Raw genomic sequence first — 19388 nt, 5'->3', positions numbered from 1 at the left:
CCCAACCGTCCTGGATACAGCGGACAATCAGGGATTTTGGTCTCTGCCCTGCAGTCTCGGGGGTCTGCTGAATGCCCCTCACTGCCCTCATGTCCCCTCCGACATCTCCTGCCGGGGCAGAAACACGTGGGAAATGTCTGTGGCCACAGGGGGCGCTAGAGGGGAAGAACCATTTACCCCATGCTGAGCAGAGATTCTCCCTCTCTCTATTCTGTGACCCTGCAGTTCTGCTTCCTAGTGATGTGACGTTCATGAACGAGCGGACTCAAAGAGCCGGCTCTTCACTGTGAACGATATGAGCCGGCACCTATCAGTGAGCCGCTCGTTATCTAGTGGCTCTCTGCTCTCCTCCCTTCCCTGTGCTGCTGACATCAGCCTGGTGGTGGAGGGGGAGGAAGGAGCCAGGAGAGACTGTGTGCTGGAGGGGGAGAGAGGAAAGCTGCTGCTGAAAGTACTCAAATCCAAAAATAAGTCTAGAATTGCCATGAAAAACACGCAACAAGACTCAAACCACAATGTTCAATAATATTAAATGCAGTAATGTTTATTAATAATTACAAAATAACAATAATAATTTTTACCAGCAAAAAAAACTCCAAATGTAAATGGAGCGGATATATCCACATAACATCAATAAAAAAAACCTATCTGAGGAATCAATAGCAAAAAATGCCCATACAAAAGGACCTGTCTTCTAATGAGCTGCAACCTGTCAGAAAATGTGACCGTGGAGCACAGAGCTCAGTGAACATCGGTGGTGGAATAAATAGAGCTGTAATTAGTTAATTACTGCCACACAGCATGTATATTAGCGCTCACTACCTCTATCAAATTGTACCGATAAAGATTACAATTACAGAGTGGACAGGGCAAGCTAAGGAGAAACTCACATGAGGTATGATGGCCGGGTCTCCGCTCCTATACCCCGTTGCACATTTTTTTGCATTTGTTTGATGTTCTTATAATGAAAAATAATATAAACAATGTTAATCTGTTAACTAGAAGGTTTTGTGTCATTATTTTGGTGAGATTACTGAAGAGCCGATTCAAGAGCGGAAAAAGCCGATTCCCAAAAAAAACCCCGAAGTCCCATCACTACTGCTTCCAGGACCTGTGATGATGACACAGTCATGTGATCAGTCACATGGGGGAGGAGGAGGATGGGGGCTTGTAGGAAGTGAAGGGTTTTCTGTGTAAGAAGCTGAAGGGACTGGGAGAAGTCTGCACTGGTGAGCGGTAATGGGGGAGCAGGGACTGTGTGATAGCGGGGACAGGACTCAGTCCTGGGGGGCACCGGGACTCTGCACATTAGGGTACAGCCGGCTCCATATGTAAGAGCTGAGGGAGAAGTCTGCACTGGTGAGCGGTAATGGGGGAGCAGGGACTGTGTGATAGCGGGGACAGGACTCAGTCCTGGGGGGCACCGGGACTCTGCACATTAGGGTACAGCCGGCTCCACATGTAAGAGCTGAGGGGAGAAGTCTGCACTGGTGAGCGGTAATGGGGGAGCAGGGACTGTGTGATAGCGGGGACAGGACTCAGTCCTGGGGGGCACCGGGACTCTGCACATTAGGGTACAGCCGGCTCCATATGTAAGAGCTGAGGGAGAAGTCTGCACTGGTGAGCGGTAATGGGGGAGCAGGGACTGTGTGATAGCGGGGACAGGACTCAGTCCTGGGGGGCACCGGGACTCTGCACATTAGGGTACAGCCGGCTCCACATGTAAGAGCTGAGGGGAGAAGTCTGCACTGGTGAGCGGTAATGGGGGAGCAGGGACTGTGTGATAGCGGGGACAGGACTCAGTCCTGGGGGGCACCGGGACTCTGCACATTAATGGCTTAGGGATTATTTGGTAGAGAAGTAGGAGCACTGAGGAGTTTTCCTTTCTTCTCACTGACTGTAGTCATGTACGCCTGTATTTATGCCTGTGTGCTCACTGTCTGGATTCATATACGCCTGTCCACTTGCTGACTATAGTCATATACTCCTGTATTTGCACCTCCGCAATCGCTGACTGTTACTGCTGTGACTACATCACTATCTGTTCACCACGTCTGTAGTCTTTTTTTCTCCTAGATACATGTCTGTTCCTTTACCTGCATTCTGTACTTTCTCAATCCGTGCATCATCTTGTCCACACATTACTGTACACAGATCTGTGGCTTGCGAAAGTATTCACTCCTTTGCTTTTTACCTATCTTATTACATGGTAACCTATGTTTAAATATTTTTGTAATCCGATTTGTGTGTGATGCATTAGCACTAAATACGCTTAATGGTGAAGTGAGAAAAATATAGGCATAAATTAAATTTATGGGATTAAATAATAAAAAATTGGCATGTGCATATGTATTCATCATTTTTGCTATGAGGCCCCTATAAATTACAGGTGGAACCATTTCCCTTCATAAGTTACATGCTTAGTGAAAGGAAGTCCACCTGTGTGCAATCTGAGTGTCAAGTGGTCTGTTAGTGTATAGAATTTACCTTTTCTGAAAGGTCACAGAGGCTCCAGGCTGCAACATCATTAAGCAGGAGTCACCACTAACCAAACAACACCGTGAAGACCAAGGTGGGATCTCCAAACAAGTCAGGCACAAAGTTGTTGAGAAGTACAAATCATCATGGTTGGGTTATACAAAAAAATAAATATCCTAATCTCTGATGATACTTCGGAGCACCAATAAACCCGCTATCATCAAATGAAAAGAACATTGCACCACAACAAACCTGCCAAGAGAGGATCGCACACCAAAACTCTCTGCCCGGGCAGGGAGGGCATTAATCAGAAAGGCACCACAGAGACCAAAGGCCTAGATCCCAGCTGTCCTGTATTCAGCAGGATTGTCTCGCTTTGAGGGTTCAGTCCCGTCCCATCAAAGCTTTTGTCCAGACTTCTAATACCCAATATCTTCATCTCCTCCTTGGGGGGCAGGGCCGCTTCTCCATGCTCAGTAGATGAAATAAATTATATATTCACCCTTCTTGTCCTGTGATCAGACTCCTTGGGACTGTAACTCATGTCTCATTGTTCTTAGGCAGCAGTTCTAAATAGGAGCCATGCTCTCCATGCTACATATTAGATTTTGGTATTCTTGAGATGTATTGCAGGCAGTGACCACAGAACTAAATTATACAGGTACATTATATACAGCAGTGTATTTTGTTGTACTTGTTTAATGAGGTGAAGAAAAAGTCAGATTTTTGTTTGTATGAAACTACTAAAAATAATAAAAAGCAATTACAAAAAATATTTATTTTTTATTTTTTGCGTGTCATCCCAGGTCTCAAACCCACAACCTTCAACAGGCAGAAGGCAAAGCTGCTGAGCCCCAGGCTCCAGTGAAATTACAGCGAGAATTTTGTATACTTGATCTGTATTGCAGGCTCTGACACCACAGGCAGATTACAGAGTGATACATCTGTACATAAGTGTATTTCTAGAATCTAGAGAGAGAATAAAATGAGATTTTTCTCTAGTCACCTTCCACGACGGCATATGGAGGTTGCCTCTTTGCCCTAATGGGGAACAGGAAATGGAGAGGTTAAAAGGCCCTCCCACCTCCCTCTCACCAGTGTCTTTCCTGTTCCCCATGGGACAGGAGAGGTTTACTTTCGTATGCTTTGGTGGCCGGTGCCTGCTGCATCTGACAAGCGTCAGCTTGTGTGTAACCGGGCAGCATGGGGTCGTATCTTACCTCCCCTCCTATGCTGCTCCCGTCGCGCCGCGCTGCGGTGTCCTCGGGACCTGTGCCTAGCCTTCCCGCGCCCCCGTGAGGGCAAAGCAGGCTAGTGTTCCTGACCGGAGTCCTCCTGGAGCTCTCCGGTCTCCTTCCCCTCCAACATGCCGCTGGCAACCCGGAAGTGATCGCGCGTGTCACTTCCGGTCCTTTCTGCGCTCCCTGGAGGCACTTCCGCCGGCGGTGTCTCGTGCAGGACGGCGTCCTCCACGCTGGACCATGGAGGGGAGGAGGTGTATCCACATCGCTGGGGGCAGGTGCATACCGCTGTGTATAAAACCTGCCAGAAAACGTCGCAGGTAAGACTGTTCCTGTCATGGAGAGCGGTTCCTGCCCTGCGCTTGCAGAGCCCAGCGCTGCCCCTGGCACAGTAAGTGCCGCAGGGACAGGGGTCCTTAGGTAGTAACTTGGGGGTATCCTCTAGTCACTCTCTCTCCCCTCTCATTACAGGGAGAAAGGTCTGTCCCCAAAACTACTAAAGAGAACTGTGCCATCTGTACCATTAAGCTGCCACCTTCATGGGAGAAAAAACTCTGCAGGACCTGTACTGACAAAGTTGTCAGGGCAGAGCAACCTTCTTTACTAGAGGAAATCCGAATCGGAGAGGGATCGAGGCCACTACTCTCGCTTATTCCTGGTTCCCAAGCCATCGGGCGAGTCCCGTGTCATTATAAATCTAAAGAATCTCAATCGGCATATAAAGTACCGAAGATTCAAGATGGAATCAGTGAAGAATGCCATTCTCTTGATAGGTCCACACTCCTTCATGGCCACTCTCGATCTGAAAGATGCCTACTTTCACATCCCCATTCACCAAAGACATCGCCAATATCTCAAATTCACTGTACAGAGAGGGCGTCTGATAGAGCACTATCAATTCAACGTCCTCCCATTTGGAATTTCCTCGGCTCCAAGGGTATTTTCCAAAATAATGGGGGAGGTAGTCTCCTTTATCCGGAGGCAAGGCGTCTGTATAGTGCCGTATCTAGACGACCTTCTGTTAATAGCTCCTTCCAAACAGGCCCTGGAGTCTCATGTATCCAAGACTCTGGAAATCCTGACATCTCTTGGATGGGTGCCGAATCTGGAAAAATCTCACCAATGACCCTCCAAATGCAGGAAATTCCTGGGAGTTCTCCTGGACTCTGCAAGACAAATGTCCTTCCTCCCATTGGAACACCGTCTAACCCTTCTATCAAAGGTCAAAACGTTCAGGGACACCAGATCCCCCACAATCAGAGAAGGCATGTCTCTTCTAGGCTCGATGACAGCCTGCATTCAATCGGTACCATGGGCCCAGGCCCATTCCAGAATTCTTCAGGCACATATCCTGCAGAATTGGGATGGTCATCCCAGTTCTCTGAACAAAAAACTGTACACACCAGGTCGTGTCAAAGCCTCCCTGGCATGGTGGATGTCCCCAAAAAATTTACAAAAAGGGGTCAGCTGGACGCAAGTCCCACTGACCACAGTTAAAACAGACGCCAGCAAAAGAGGCTGGGGGGCCATGATAAATCACAGCCCTTTCCAAGGCCTCTGGGACCAGTCAACAAGCAGGAAGTCTTCCAACTACAGAGAGCTAAAAGCTGTAGAAGAAGCCCTACTAGAAGGAGGTCATCTTGTCAAGGGACATCACGTTCGGATATATTCGGACAATGTGACCATGGTGGCCCACATCAGACATCAGGGCAGTTCAAAAAACAATTGCCTGAAGAACATATCTGCCCGACTATGCTCCTGGGCAGAAAGACATCTCTTATCTCTGACGGCGGTTCACCTGAAAGGCTCATCCAACATTCAGGCAGACTATCTAAGTCGCCAGGACATACATCCAGGGGAATGGTGCTTGAGCAACCGAAGTTTCGAGATGCTGGTGAACAAATGGGGTCTCCCAGAAATCGACCTCTTTGCATCCAGCCGAAATGCGAAAGTCGAAGCATTCTTCTCTCTGAACCCCAGGGACGGCTCCAAAGGAGTGGATGCGCTAGTCCAGAAGTGGAATTTTCGGCTGGCTTATGCGTTTCCACCGATTCCAATACTGGCGAAAGTCTTACAGAAAGTGCGAGAAGAACAAACACCTACCATATTGGTAGCTCCGCTGTGACCCAAGAGAAGTTGGTACAACCTGATAGTGGACTTTCAGGTGGATGGGCCGCTCCACTTTCCGATGGAAGAAGACCTTCTTTCTCAAGGACCAATCCATCTCCTAGATGCCCACAAGTGGAATCTGGCGGCATGGCTACTGAAGCCCAAATATTAAGAGCCAGAGGACTATCAGAAGCAGTGGTTTCCACACTTCAAAAATCTAGGAAACAGGTAACCATTGCAATATATAATAAAATCTGGAAGAAATTCTCATCCTTTTGTCTCCCTGAGGTGCCGGATCCCTTCAACCCGAATATTTCAAAAATTCTAGATTTTTTGCAAAAGGGCTTAGAAATAGGCCTCAGGCCTAGCACCTTAAAAGTCCAGGTGTCCGCCCTCAGTTCAATATTTGATCAGGATCTGGCAAATCATCGCTGGATCAAGAGATTCATGATATCGGCTTCTAGAATGAACCCTAAGAAGCAAATAACAGTACCACTGTGGGATCTCAACCTAGTGTTACAGGGGCTCACAGGTCCCCCCTTCGAACCATTATCCTCCTGCTCCCAGAAAAACCTAATCTACAAAACAATTTTTCTAGTTGCTATTACATCAGCAAGGAGGGTGGGAGAATTACAAGCTCTCTCAATAAGAGAACCATACCTATCCATTCGAGATGACTCTATAGTACTGCGCCTAGACCCTTCCTTTCTTCCAAAGGTCATATCGGACTTCCACCGCTCCCAGGAAATTATTCTACCTTCTTTTTGCCAAAATCCTGCAAATTCAAAAGAAGAGAGATTCCATATGCTGGATGTCAGGCGCACTATATTGTTTTACTTAGAACAAACCAGTTCTTACAGAATTGACCACAATCTATTTATCCATCCATCAGGACAAAATAAGGGAAAAAAGGTAGCCAAAAGTACTATTGCCAACTGGATAAAGAAAGCAATAGCAGAAGCATACCTTGCTCAAGACAAAGCTCCTCCAGTGGGAATCAAGGCTCATTCGACTAGATCAACCTCAGTCTCCTGGGCAGAAAGAGCAGGTGCATCAGCAGAGCAAATCTGCAGGGCAGCCACATGGTCTTCATTGCATACTTTCTCCAGGCATTACAGATTGGATGTAATGCCCAACAAGGATTTAGCCTTCGGCCGGAAAGTACTCCAGGCCGTTGTCCCTCCCTAGCGCCAATCAGTTGGTATTCCTCCATATGCCGTCGTGGAAGGTGACTAGAGAAAATAGAATTATTCTTACCGTTAATTCGGTTTCTAGGAACCTTCCACGACGGCGCTAGTTCCCTCCCTATACTCCTGGATTTAAATCTGGGATTCAAGGTAAACCGGTGCTATGGTTTTCAGTTATAAGTCACTGGTGAGAGGGAGGTGGGAGGGCCTTTTAACCTCTCCATTTCCTGTTCCCCATTAGGGCAAAGAGGCAACCTCCATATGCCGTCGTGGAAGGTTCCTAGAAACCGAATTAACGGTAAGAATAATTCTATTTTTTTCTGCAGGTTGCACTACATGACGCAATAACAAGATTCTGTAATTATTGGGAGTTTGCTGCTTTAATTTTGTGTTTCCCTATATTTTATGCATTTTTGGTGCAGATGTGAATCCGCATTTTTAACGTTTTTTTTAAGCATTGATGCTGCGTTTAAGAATAGAATGCAATGGAATTTTTTCTCTTATTATTTTATTTATTTATTTATTTTTTTAAGGCTTCACATGGAAGCCTATAGAGGGAAAAAAAGCATCAAAACCGCACAGTTCAGCAGCGTCTTTAGATTTAATGGAATCGTATCCACTTTGTTTGGACTTATAGACAGTGTTCACATGTAGCATAAATGCTTTTTTTGCACAGAACTTCTGCTGTGTTTACCTGACCAAGCAAAGTGGATGTGTTTTCATGAGAACTGTGGTCTTAAGACGCTGCTGAACTCTGCGGTTTCGGTGCCTCCTATTTTCTATTGACTTCTATGTGGAGCCTAAAAAAAATTTAAAAAAACAGCAGTTTTTTAAGTGCAGAATCAAAACTTTTCTGTACTATAAAAAGCACATTGAAAAGGTGGTTTCACATCTGCACCAGAATTGTATCAAATAACGGGGAACTGACATAAAAAAATTAAGCTATAATCAGAGAAGATTGTTATTGTGTAGTTTGGTGCGAATCCTGCAAAAAACACAGAAAACAAAAAACACTATTTATGAAATGCGTGAACACGGCCTTATAGATACCAAAAATCCAGATGTCATATAGTGAAGCTACATAAAGATGAGAAAGTTTTGGCGGCTCCGACTGTGAATGAAGGAACAAAAAATAATCCACAGGTCCCAACTAGAAATGAGCAGAACGCACAGATGACGCCGTTCCGGCCCAGATTAATCAAAAGCCACGCAAGAAAGTAAGGGATATGCGGGCTTCCTGTCCATCCACCAGTTTGCACTGACTTGCACTTTGGATTGAAGTCCTGTGAATTGATCTGCTCATTTTTAGTCACATCTGTCCCAGATACAATGGAAAGTCCCGGATTTGAGTCTAAGCCCTGCATTCTCGGGCGTCTGAATGTCCCTCACTACCACCGCTCCTCTGACATCTCCTGCCATTGGACTGTGTATTGGGGTGTGGTAATATTTACAGCAATGTGCCTAAGGCCGGCGTCACACTGGCGAGTTTTACGGACGTAAGCGCAGAAACTACGTCCGTAAAACTCGCATAACATATGGCACAATTATTCTCAATGGGGCTGCTCCTATCAGCCGTATATTACGGATCCGTAATATACGGCTTTCTACGGCCGTACAAAATCGCAGCATGCTGCGTTTGTCAGCGTATTGCGCAAAAAAATCGCCAATGAAAGTCTATGGGGGCGAGAAAAATACGGATTCCACACGGACCAGCAGTGTGACTTGCGAGAAATACGCAGCGGTGTTAGTGAAAAGTCGGTATTTCAATTGCCGGCTTTTCATTTCTCCTGCCTAAACCCGACAGGATATGAGACATGGTTTACATACAGTAAACCATCTCATATCCCCATTTTTTTTTTGCATATTCCACACTACTAATGTTAGTAGTGTGTATGTGCAAAATTTCAGCGCTGTAGCTGCTAAAATAAAGGGTTAAATGGCGGAAAAAATTGGCGTGGGCTCCCGCGCAATTTTCTCCGCCAGAATGGTAAAGCCAGTGACTGAGGGCAGATATTAATAGCCAGGAGAGGGTCCATGGTTATTGGCTCCCCCGTGGCTAAAAACATCTGCCCCCAGCCACCCCAGAAAAGGCACATCTGGAAGATGCGCCTATTCTGGCACTTGGCCACTCTCTTCCCACTCCCTGTAGCGGTGGGATATGGGATAATGAAGGGTTAATGCCACCTTGCTATTGTAAGGTGACATTAAGCCAGATTAATAATGGAGAGGCGTCAATTATGACACCTATCCATTATTAATCCAATTGTATGAAAGGGTTAAAAAACACACACACACACACATGATTTAAAAGTATTTTAATGAAATAAACACCGGTTGTTTTAATAATTTATTGCTCTCTCAATCCATTTGCAGGCCCTCGCTTGGCAAAATAATAAATGCACAAGATACATACCCTCAGCTGAACCGTCACGTCCCACGAAGTAATCCATCTGAAGGGGTTAAAATATTTTACAGGCAGGAGCCCTGCTAATGCAGCGGTGTGCTCGTGCTTGTAATTCCCCGGCGAATGAATGAAATGTAGGTCATTGACCTACATTTCCTTCAGTCGCGGTGATGCGCCCCCTGGTGGATGTCCTCATATGACCTGGAGCGTGGGAAAAAGTTCCCAGGCTGCAGTTCATGAGAACATCCAGCAGGGGCGCATCACCGCGACTCAATGTAAGTACAGATCACTCTGCTTTCCTTTCAGCACCCGGGGGATTACAGGCACGAGCGAGTGGTTTATCGCAGCTCGTGCCTGTAATATTAGTTAACCCCTTCAGATGGATTACCTCGTTGGACGTGATAGGACATCAGAAGGTATGTATCTTGTACGTTTATTATTTTGCCAAGCGAGGGCCTGCAAATGGATTGAGCGAGCAATAAATTATTAAAACAACCGCTGTGTTTATTTCATTAAAATACTTTTAAATCATGTGTGTGTGTGTTTTTTAACCCTTTCAGACAATTGGATTAATAATGGATAGGTGTCATAATTGACGCCTCTCCATTATTAATCTGGCTTAATGTCACCTTACAATAGCAAGGTGGCATTAACCCTTCATTACACCAAATCCCACCACTACAGGGAGTGGGAAGAGAGTGACCAAGTGCCAGAATAGGCGCATCTTCCAGATGTGCCTTTTCTGGGGTGGCTGGGGGCAGATGTTTTTAGCCACGGGGGGGCCAATAACCATGGACCCTCTCCTGGCTATTAATATCTGCCCTCAGTCACTGGCTTTACCATTCTGGCGGAGAAAATTGCGCGGGAGCCCACGCCAATTTTTTCCGCCATTTAACCCTTTATTTTAGCAGCTACAGCGCTGAAATTTTGCACATACACACTACTAACATTAGTAGTGTGGAATATGCAAAAAAAATGGGGATATGAGATGGTTTACTATATGTAAACCATGTCTCATATCCTGTCGGGTTTGTGCAGGAGAAATGAAAAGCCGGCAATTGAATTACCGGCTGTTCACAGATATCGCGCTGAATGAAATCTAAATACAGAATATATATATATATATATATATGTGTCTCAGTGACATATATATATATATATATATATATATATATATATATACATATACTGTATATATGTTTTCCCGAACATTTGAGCACATAAATCCATTAGATGTCGGTTTTGCAAGCCTGCGAGAAACTCTCGCAGTACGGATGCCATACGAATTACATACGGAGGATGCCATGCGCAAAATACGCTGACACACCCTGACTACGGATCAATATTTTGGGAACATTTCTCCGTATTACGGCCGTAGTACGGACGTATAATACGTGGCGTATTGTCTTATGCCAAGTGTGACGCCGGCCTAACTTGACCTGTTCCTCATTCTGCTCTTCAAAAGTTGGGAGGCATGTAAAGGTAACCCTGAAAGAGCTACAGAGTTCCCAAGCAGAGACTGGCTTATCTGTCCATACAACCACAATAAGCTGTACACTCCGTAGAGGTGGCCTTTATGGAAGAGTGGGCAGAAAAATAGCCTTAACTTGCACACAAAAATTGTAAGGCTTGTTTTGAGTTTGCCAAAAGACATGTGGGAGACTCACCAAATGTATGGAGGAAAGTGCTGTGGTCAGATGAGGCCAAAATGAAACACGTAAACGCTGTTTGGCGGCATACCAACACAACTCGTCACCCCAAGAACACCATCTCCACAGAGAAAAGTGGTGGCAGTATCCTGCTATGGGGATGTTTTATAGCAGCAAAGATGGGGAAAATGGTTCAAGTCAAGGGGAAGATGGATGGTGCAAAATACATGGATATTCTTGAGCTATATTGATTTCAGCCTATCAGCGATTTGAGACTAGGACGAAGGTTCACCTTCCAACAAGACAATGACCCAAAGCATAATGCTAAAGCAACACTCGAGTGGTTTAAGGGGAAATCTGTAAGTGTTTTGGAGTGGCCTAGTCAAAGCCCAGACCTTAATCCAATTGAGAATCTGTGGTCAGAATACAAGATTGCTGTTCACCAGAGGAAACCATCTAACTTGAAGAAAAAAAAATCCCAGTGGCAAGATGTGGAAAGCTCATAGAGACTTATCAAAAGGGACTTGAAGCTGTAACTGCTTCAAAAGGAGGCTCTACCAAGTACTAACTTTAGGGAGTAAATAGTTACGCACACTGAATTTTCAGTTATCTTGTCTTATTTGTTGTCTGCTTTGCAAATATAAAACAACAAACAAATGTTCAAAGTTGTAGGCATGTTCTTTGCATGAGCTGATGCAAACCCTCAAAAAAAACAGTGAAATTCCAGGTTTTGAGGTAGTAAAACATGAAAAATGCCACGAGGAAGGGTGGAATACTTTCACTAGCCACTGTATGTCCATCATCATCTCCACACATTTATTGTACACAGATCTTTTACACATTGAGCGTTTGCGCTGATGCAAACATACACAGCACAGTGATGTCAGGTTGAATGGATGTTATTGCTTCTCTTTATATTTATTCATTTTATTAATCCGATTTCTGTCTGTATGATCTATTCAGTATCTTCCTTTCCCCCATTATCTCTTTCTTTGTTTCTGCCTTTCCTTTTCTTCCTTCTTTCCTCCCAGTCCCTCTCTACTATGTGTACTGGGCTAACTCCTACATATGGGGTTAATATCCTCCACATCCGCCCTCTTTTCCGTAGATCATGGTATCTCTGACCCTGTGCACATGTGACGGCAGAGTCAGTTACATCGGCGGTTCTGTGTGCTTCAATACTGTTGGCCTGATGCCCTGTTCTGTGACACAATGGTCACCTGACCTCCTATTGGCTTCAAGTGAGCGCATATTGGCACTAGGATGCCCCTTCAGTAGACTGACAGACCAATACGCTCCTCTGCCCACACGTCATTGTGTACACAGTGCCAAAACTGTCTCCATTCTATGTGAGTTTTTCTTAATACTTGATATGTGCATTGAAATCCCCTGCTGTCACTATATGCTCCTTTTCTATTGGCTACTTGCGCTTTAAATGTTTGGCTAAGTTACCCACTCTTATCTCCTCTCCACCCCTTATCTTCTCCCCACCACTATCCTATATAGCTATTGTTTGTGACTCCATTGTGGGATATTCATCCATTTTTATATTTGTACTAGTTACTTTTGATTTGGATATATATCAATATGTTAATACTGATTCACATACATTTTTCTAATTTTTCCATTGTTAAATTTACATACACTGTGTGAACTGTGCCTTATACTACTGGGGCGCTCACAGTTGCTCACCCACCAATTTTAACTTTTGTCTGTATTTGCTGAATTACCTCAGCAAGCGTTATGTTTACCCTTTCCTGACATGTGCCGTATTTGTACTGTGCTATGGGAGCTTGGATCCCTTGAAGTACTCATACGGCGCCACCATTTCCGGTCACCGCTCCAAGATGGCTGCTGTGTCTGACAACAGGCCATCCCTGCACATTGCCCCAGTGCTGTGCTGGCTCCCAGATGTTGCAGTGTAAGTGACGTCCATTTTTTTTGTTTTTTTTAAAGAAAAAAATAGTAGTACAGAGTAAGCTTCATAGGTAGGGACAGGCACCACCACCGACATGAGGTAAGCACATATGTGCTTCTTTATTCACCTATGTGTATCTATTACCCGCCTCCTCGTGAGACTTCGGACACTTGTATCTGGGTATAATTTAGTGTCTTGCTGTTATGTTTGGAGAGCTTTGGAACTATCTCCCTACTAGCTATTTTGGTGGGTGTGTGGTGTAAACTTGTGTCATAGGTAGGGAGGACGTCGGAGTCGGTCCATTTTATACAGACTTCATAGCCCTGAGGGAGGTAGCGTTTTTCTTTGGCAAAAAAAATAAAGAATAGTTATTGCCAGGTAACTTCTTAGCTAGCACATAAGGGGAGCGTCCGTTGCAATGACAGTGCGTAACGCTTTTCTTTTGCAAAAAAAAAGAATAGTTAGCGCCGAGTAACTTAATAGGTGGGGCGTTAATGTAGTGAACGTCACTGTAATTTTTTTTATGAACTTTTTTTTTTTTACATCTACTGATTTTTCTTTTCATTTCTTTCGTGTAAATTGTTTTGAAGAATAAAGTAAAAATGGCCCGTTCTTCAAGAAGGAGAAGAAGCATACACTTTCCTTGCCTCCCACATGGAGTCAGGCAATGAGGAAGATCCCACATTCCTCTATTTCTCTTCCTCCAACTTTCCAGCAAGACGCACTAGGACCAAGGCAACCCCTACAGCAATCGATCCCATATGGACTCCACCCCCTGAAAATTATCAGTCTGTTATTCCGGATTTCATGGGCAGCTCAGGAATCCAGTTTGAAATTACAGACCTCACTGAAATTAATCCCTTCCCGACCTTTGACGCCACGTAGGCGTCATGAAAGTCGGTGCCAATCCGACCCATGACGCCTATGTGGCGTCATGGAATAATCGCGTCCCTGCAGATCGGGTGAAAGGGTTAACTCCTATTTCACCCGATCTGCAGGGAGAGGGGGAGTTGTACTTCAGCCCAGGGGGGGTGGCTTTGCCCCCACGTGGCTACGATCGCTCTGATTGGCTGTTGAAAGTGCAACAGCCAATCAGAGCAATTTGCAATATTTCACCTATGAAAATGGTGAAATATTGCAATCCAGCCATGGCCGATGCTGCAATGGCATCTGCCATGGCTGGAAATCATGTTCTGCCCCCCCCCACCGCCCCCGATCTCCTCCCCAGTCCTCCGTTCTGTCCGGTACCCCCCTCCGTCCCCCTGTCCGCTCCCCCGTGCTCCTGTCCGCTCCCCCCGTCCTCCGATCCCCCCCCCCTGTGCTCCGATCCACCCCCCCACCACCCCCTCATACTTACCGAGCCTCCCGAAGTCGGTCCGTCTTCTCCCTGGGCGCCGCCATCTTCCAAAATGGCGGGCGCATGCGCAGTGCGCCCGCCGAATCTGCCGGCCGGCAGATGAGTTACAAGTACATTTTGATCGCTGTGGTAGGTGCTATCACAGCGATCAAAATAAAAAAAATAATAAATAAACCCCCCCCTTTATCACCCCTATAGGTAGGGACAATAATAAAATAAAGAAAATATATATTTTTTCTTTTTCCACTAGGGTTAGGGTTAGAACTAGGGTTAGAACTAGGGGTAGGGTTAGGGTTATGACATGTGCACACAGTGCGGATTTGGCCGCGGATCCGCAGCGGATTGGCCGCTGCGAATTCGTAGCAGTTTTCCATCAGGTTTACAGTACCATGTACACCTATGGAAAACCAAATCCGCTGTGCCCATGGTGCGGAAAATTCCGTGCAGAAACGCTGCGTTGTATTTTCCGCAGCATGTCAATTCTTTGTGAGGATTCCGCAGCGTTTTACACCTGTTCCTCAATAGGAATCCGCAGGTGAAATCCGCACAAAAAAACACTGTAAATCCGCAGGTAAAACGCAGTGCCTTTTACCTGCAGATTTTTGAAAAATCGTGCGGAAAAATCTCACTTGAATCCGCAACGTGGGCACATAGCCTTAGGGTTATGGTTGGAATTAGGGCTAGGGTTGGAAATAGGGTTAAGATTAGCCTTGTGGTTAGGGTTACGGATAGGGTTAGGGGTGTGTTGGGGTTACAGTTGTGGTTAGGGTTGGGATTAGGGTTGGGATTAGGGTTAGGGTTGGAATTGGGGTTACGGGTGTGTTGGGGTTAGGGTTGTGGTTAGGGGTGTGTTGGGGTTAGGGTTGTGATTACGGTTATGGCTACAGTTGGGATTAGGATTAGGGGTGTGTTGTGGTTAGTGTTGAAGTTAGAATTGAGGGGTTTCCACTGTTTAGGCACATCAGGGGTCTCCAAACGCAACATGGCGCCACCATTGATTCCAGACAATCTTGCGTTCAAAAAGTCAAATGGTGCTCCCTCCCTTCCAAGCCCCGACATGCGCCCAAACAGTGGTGTACCCCCACATTTGGGGTACCAGCGTACTCAGGACAAACTGGGCAACAACTGTTGGGGTCCAATTTCTCCTGTTACCCTTGCAAAAATAAAAAATTACTTGCTAAAACATAATTTTTGAGGAAAGAACAATTATTTTTTATTTTCACGGCTCTGCGTTATTAACTTCTGTGAAGCACTTGGGGGTTGAAAGTGCTCACCACACATCTAGATAAGTTCCTTCGGGGGTCTAGTTTCCAAAATGGGGGTCACTTGTGGGGTGTTTCTACTATTTAGGCACATAAGGGGCTCTGCAAATGCAACATGATGCCCGCAGACCATTCCATCAAAGTCTGCATTTCAAATGTCACTACTTCCCTTCCGAGCCCTGACGTGTGCCCAAACAGTGGTTTACCCCCACATATGGGGTATCAGCGTACTCACAACAAACTGGGCAACAAATATTGGGGTCCAATTTCTCCTGTTACCCTTGTGAAAATAAAAAATTGCTTGCTAAAATATATTTTTTGAGGAAAGAAAAATGATTTTTTATTTTCACGGCTCTGCGTTGTAAACTTCTGTGAAGCACTTGGGGGTTGAACGTGCTCATCACACATCTAGATAAGTTCCTTGGGGGGTCTAGTTTCCAAAATGGGGTCACTTGTGGGGGGTTTCTACTGTTTAGGCATATCAGGGGCTCTGCAAACGTAACATGATGCCCGCAGACCATTCCATCAAAGTCTGCATTCCAAAACGTCACTACTTCCCTTCCGAGCCCCGGCATGTGCCCAAACAGTGGTTTACCCCCACATATGGGGTATCAGCGTACTCAGGAGAAACTGGACAACAACTTTTGGGGTCAAATTTCTCCTGATACCCTTGCAAAAATAAAAAATTCTGGGCTAAAAAATCATTTTTGAGAAAAGAAAAATTATTTTTTATTTTCATGGCTCTGCGTTATAAACTTCTGTGAAGCACATGGGGGTTCAAAGTGCTCACCACACATCTAGATTAGTTCCTTGGGAGGTCTAGTTTCCAAAATGGGGTCACTTGTGCGGGAGCTCCAATGTTTAGGCACACAGGGGCTCTCCAAACGCGACATGGTGTCCGCTAATGATTGGAGCTAATTTTCCATTCAAAAAGCCAAATGGCGTGCCTTCCCTTCCGAGCCCTGCGGTGCGCCCAAACAGTGGTTTACCCCCACATATGGGGTATCATCGTACTCAGGACAAACTGGACAACATTTGGGGTCCAATTTCTCCTATTACCCTTGGGAAAATAAAAAATTCTGGGCTAAAAATCATTTTTGAGGAAAGAAAAATTATTTTTTTATTTTCACGGCTCTGCGTTATAAACTTCTGTGAAGCACCTGGGGGTTATAAGTGCTCACTATGCATCTAGATAAGTTCCTTGGGGGGTCTAGTTTCCAAAATGGGGTCACTTGTAGGGGAGCTCCAATGTTTAGGCACACAGGGGCTCTCCAAACGCGACATGGTGTCCGCTAACGATTGGAGCTAATTTTCCATTCAAAAAGTCAAATGGCACGCCTCCCCTTCCGAGCCTTGCCGTGCACCCAAACAGTGGTTTACCCCCACATATGAGGTATCGGCGTACTCAGGAGAAATTGCCCAACAAATTCTAGGATCCATTTTATCCTGTTGCCCATGAGAAAATGAAAAAATTGAGGCTAAAATAAATTTTGTGTGGAAAAAAAAGTACTTTTTCATTTTTACGGATCAATTTGTGAAGCACCTGGGGGTTTAAAGTGCTCACTATGCTTCTAGATAAGTTCCTTGGGGGGTCTAGTTTCCAAAATGGGGTCACTTGTGGGGGAGCTCCAATGTTTAGGCACATGGGGGCTCTCCAAACGCGACATGGTGTCCGCTAAAGATTGGAGCCAATTTTTCATTGAAAAAGTCAAATGGCGCTCCTTCCCTTCCGAGCCCTGCCGTGCGCCCAAACAGTGGTTTACCCCCACATATGAGGTATCAGCGTACTCAGGACAAATTGGACAACAACGTTCGTGGTCCAGTTTCTCCTTTTACCCTTGGGAAAATAAAAAAAATTTTGCTAAAAGATCATTTTTGTGACTAAAAAGTTAAATTTTCATTTTTTACTTCCATGTTGCTTCTGCTGCTGTGAAACACCTGAAGGGTTAATAAACTTCTTGAATGTGGTTTTGAGCACCTTGAGGGGTGCAGTTTTTAGAATGGTGTCACTTTTGGGTATTTTCAGCCATATAGAACCCTCAAACTGACTTCAAATGTGAGGTGGTCCCTAAAAAAATGGTTTTGTAAATTTTGTTGTAAAAATGAGAAGTCACTGGTCAAATTTTAACCCTTATAACTTCCTAGCAAAAAAAAAATTTGTTTCCAAAATTGTGCTGATGTAAAGTAGACATGTGGGAAACGTTATTTATTAACTATTTTGTGTCACATAACTCTCTGGTTTAACAGAATAAAAATTCAAAATGTGAAAATTGCGAAATTTTCAAAATTTTTGCCAAATTTCCGTTTTTTTCACAAATAAACTCAGAAATTATCGACCTAAATTTACCACTAACATGAAGCCCAATATGTCACGAAAAAACAGTCTCAGAATCGCTAGGATCCGTTGAAGCGTTCCTGAGTTATTACATCATAAAGGGACACTGGTCAGAATTGCAAAAAACTGCAAGGTCATTAAGGCCAAAATAGGCTGGGTCATGAAGGGGTTCACTTTTAAAATTCTTTTTCAGTGAGGAAATAATTCAAATTTTGGTGGCCCAGACAAATTTGTATAGCCCATCAATTTTTTACCCTAAATCCCACATCATTATACGCCGGATGGACCCCTGTAAATGCAGCAGAAATTGACATTTTGGGGCGTTGTGCTGCATATTGGCATAGTCAGAAAACCATAGCTTCAGCAATACTGGAGTGCTGATATATTCTACGGCACATGCAGATTTAGGGTCTATGAAGGGAAAGACACCCAGAGTGACCCCCTGATTGCACTCATATCCTGGTGGTGAGTGCTAAAATTGTGTGAGAATTGCTGCACCCACTGTTTGATAAGGGTTATCACCTCTACATTGATAGCTTTTACACAAGCATCCTGCTCTTCAAGACCCTCTCTTTCAGAGATACAGTTGCATGTGGCATTGTGCAAAAAAATCAGAGGCCTCTGTAAGCCACTAATTGGACAACTGCTGAGAAAAGCAGAGCCCACTGCAGCGACAACATGCTGGTGGTCAAGTATAAGGGCAAGAGAATGTCCTTCTCTTGACCACCATACAACGTGGCAACAGCTCTCTTGTCACTGTCCCAGGTATGCAACACAAGTCTCAAAGCCAGATTTTATCATGGATTGAAATAATTACATGGGGGGTGTAGATCTCCCAGATCAGGTCCTCAGACCATACAGTGCCATGCGACAAGCTAAAGTATGGTAAAAGAAAATTGGCTGTGCACATTGTACAGATGGCACTGTGATGCATGGCAATAAACCTGCTCACCCTTTACCAGCTGCAGCAGATCCGGGAGTCCGTCATCAGCGCTGCTGCGAGCGCTCAGCTAGATGCAGGAAAGAAAGTAATTGAGCTATAGGTACGTTATGGATAAAATCGAAGGTTTATTCTTGTTCATTTAAAAGAAGGTATCCGAAAACATTTACCAAAAATATTTTGAGAAAGGGGGGAAACATGGGAGGAAAAACATATAATCACCAGACGCGTTTCGAACAGGACATGTTCTTAGACTTGATGTCATTGTGATGGCACTGTACAACGCTTTTGTGCTGTTTCGATCCGCAAGCAATATGGGAACCTTCCTTTAGATTCAGGGGGTAGTCATCAAGGCCCTAATGTTTGGCATTTAGGTTGATGAGGGTCCCAGTACTTCTTAAACTGATGGTGTCTGTATTGTGCCAGGTCAACATTTTCCCAGAGAGGTTCCCTAAACCGGGACGTACACAAAAAAGGTACAGAGTATGCTCCAAGAAGGGAATCCGAA

The 19388-nt window shown here is 45.0% G+C and overlaps 1 protein-coding gene across 2 annotated transcripts in view; it reads left to right on the top strand.

Moving 5' to 3' along the window:
- The first annotated feature begins 1157 nt into the window (after positions 1-1157).
- The window catches only part of LOC143767227 (uncharacterized), a 42036-nt gene continuing 23805 nt past the window's right edge, over positions 1158-19388 (top strand). Inside the window, exon 1 of one of the 2 annotated variants that reach the window (XM_077255393.1) lies at positions 1158-1229. The gene's annotated coding sequence lies outside the window, so the exon portion shown is untranslated. The remainder of the gene's footprint in view (positions 1230-19388) is intronic. The other variant, XM_077255394.1, reaches the window with a different exon arrangement.

The sequence above is a fragment of the Ranitomeya variabilis genome, chromosome 4 (assembly GCF_051348905.1).
Source record: "Ranitomeya variabilis isolate aRanVar5 chromosome 4, aRanVar5.hap1, whole genome shotgun sequence".
NCBI lineage: Eukaryota > Metazoa > Chordata > Amphibia > Anura > Dendrobatidae > Ranitomeya > Ranitomeya variabilis.
This window is presented reverse-complemented; position numbering and strand designations above follow the sequence as displayed.